Genomic DNA, 2,500 nt, shown 5'->3' on the forward strand with positions numbered 1-2,500 from the left:
TCTCCTTCCCTGATATGCACTTATATAGCATTATCATGTCACCTCTTTTCCTTCTCTCCTGTAGTGTTGGTAGATTCAGTTTATTTAGTCTTTCTTCGTAGCTTAGGTCCCTTAAGCTTGGTATCCATCTTGTAGCGGCCCTTTGTACTTTTTCAATCTTGTCTATGTGTTTTTTGGGATGAGGACTCCAGACTACTGATGCATATTCCAGGGTTGGTCTGATGAATGATGTTATTATCCTTCTTAGCATGTCTTCATTTATGTATGTGAATGCTATTCTCATATTTGCAAGCAGTGTATACATGTTCCGTACCTTCTCACTGATGTGGTCAGCCGGAGATAGTCTGTTATTGATAATCACACCTAGGTCCTTCTGCCTTTCTGATATGTGTAGGGTTGATCTTCCTAATTTATAATCCCAATCTGGTCTTTTCCCACATTTACCAAACTTAATTACATGACACTTGTCCACATTAAATTCCATTTGCCAGTATTGCTCCACTGTGTGTGTGTGGGGGGGGGGCGGGGGGAGAAGCAACCAGAGGCCAGTGACTCTCTATGTTGTAGGAACAGTTCCATTCCTTTGGCTGAAAACTATGTAGTATTAACTCAGACTTTTCCACCCACAGAAGGTCAGGCCCCTGGATCTGCGGCCCAAGAAGACCCGTGCCATCTGATGCAGCCTGACGGTGGCAGATGAAGCGCCTCACACCTAAGATATCAAGAGGTGAATGTCCCATCCCGAAGGTATGCCGTCAAGGCATAAATAACGTAGGAATGTTTATTTTTTAACCCCCACTGAACAGTTTTTAATTCCCCCTGAAGAGTTAAATGACTGCAAGTGTGTGAGAATGTTAGATGTCTGAGCAATTGTGTGAGAATGTTAGATGTCTGAGCAATTGTGTGAGAATGTTAGATGTCTGAGCAATTGTGTGAGAATGTTAGATGTCTGAGCAATTGTGTGAGAATGTTAGATGTCTGAGCAATTGTGTGAGAATGTTAGAGGACTGCAGTTGTGTAAGAATGTTAGATGTCTGAGCAATTGTGTAAGAATGTTAGATGTCTGAGTAACTGTGTGAGAATGTTAGATGTCTGAGCAATTGTGTAAGAATGTTAGTTGACTGCAGTTGTGTAAGAATGGTAGGGAATGTTTAATTACGTGTAACTCTTGTCATTTTTTATCCCACAGTGAAAAATAAAATATCCATCATGTGAAATATAAGTTTTATACCCACAGTCATACCACAAGTGGCTTTTGCAGACTTAACACATCTCTGTGATTCACTCTCATTGCATCTCAGTATCCTTTTGTATGTAAGTAATCTATCTATCTGTCTATCTATTGCCAGACGCCCCAATCCCGTAAGAGGTGGCTACAAACAAATCGCCTCCATGTCGCCCTGTCCCCCACCTTTTCACTGCTCTGCTCCCAGCTCACATCCCCCTCTCATATACCTCTCCACTCCATCCCTCCATCTCATCCTTGGTTTCCTCCTTCCTCTTCCCCTAATAAATAAAATGATGCAGGAGAATACTGAGTAGCAAAAAGGAAGCTAAATCACTAACAAAAAGGAGCTACAGTGCCTGCCATACAACTTATAATGTGGCCTCTTGTAGGTTGTGCCATCCACTCGTGTGATAGTTTTCTTTGCTATTTACATCTTACGCTTATAGATTAGTTACTTACAGGAGCAGCCTAGCATGGACTAACCTACCTTAAGTTTTCCCTTCATATGCATGTTTGTTGTTGTCTGTCTATCTATCTATTGCTAGACACCTTAATCCCGTAAGGGGTGGCCACAAACAAATCACCTCCATGTTGCCCTGTCCCCCACCATTTCATTGCCCTGATCCCAGCTCACACAGTCTTTTGCAGTTAAATTTGTATGTTCATAGTTACGTTCTTTGTTCTTGCAGGTTTTTGTAGCTACACTTTCATGTTCTTTATGTGCTGTGTTCTGTCAGTGTCATTCTGTGTTTATGTGCTTGTGTCTGCCTCCTTCTTCTGTTATGTTCTTTATGTGCTGTGTTCTGCCAGTTTATGTGCTTTTGTCTGCCAACCTTCTTCAGTTATGTTCTTTATGTGCTGTGTTCTGTCAGTGTCATTCTGTGTTTATATGCTTGTGTCTGCCTCCTTCTTCAGTTATGTTCTTTATGTGCTGTGTTCTGCCAGTTTATGTGCTTTTGTCTGCCAACCTTCTTCAGTTATCCTCAGTTATGTTCTTCTCTTGACTCAGTGCTTAGCCAGAGTTTTAAATCATGGCCTGTATTCTCATCAGTTAAGGCAGCTCCCAAGCAATTTATTTTATTTTATTTTATTTTTTATAAGAGGAAGGAAAAACAAATAAAAAAAATAATCCATCCACCATATTTCTGGTGTCCTCCATTCATAAAATATCTGTAACAGTTGGACTTGAACAGCTGTGGGTTGAAGTTTGGAGGGAAACAACTCTGGGGAAGTGAGTTCCAGAGAGATGCAGTTCAGGGAATGAAAGAATTC

This window comes from Coenobita brevimanus, unplaced genomic scaffold (genome assembly GCF_032717465.1).
Source record: "Coenobita brevimanus isolate Jiangsu-jjx unplaced genomic scaffold, ASM3271746v2 jjx.HiC_scaffold_2766, whole genome shotgun sequence".
Classification (NCBI taxonomy): domain Eukaryota; kingdom Metazoa; phylum Arthropoda; class Malacostraca; order Decapoda; family Coenobitidae; genus Coenobita; species Coenobita brevimanus.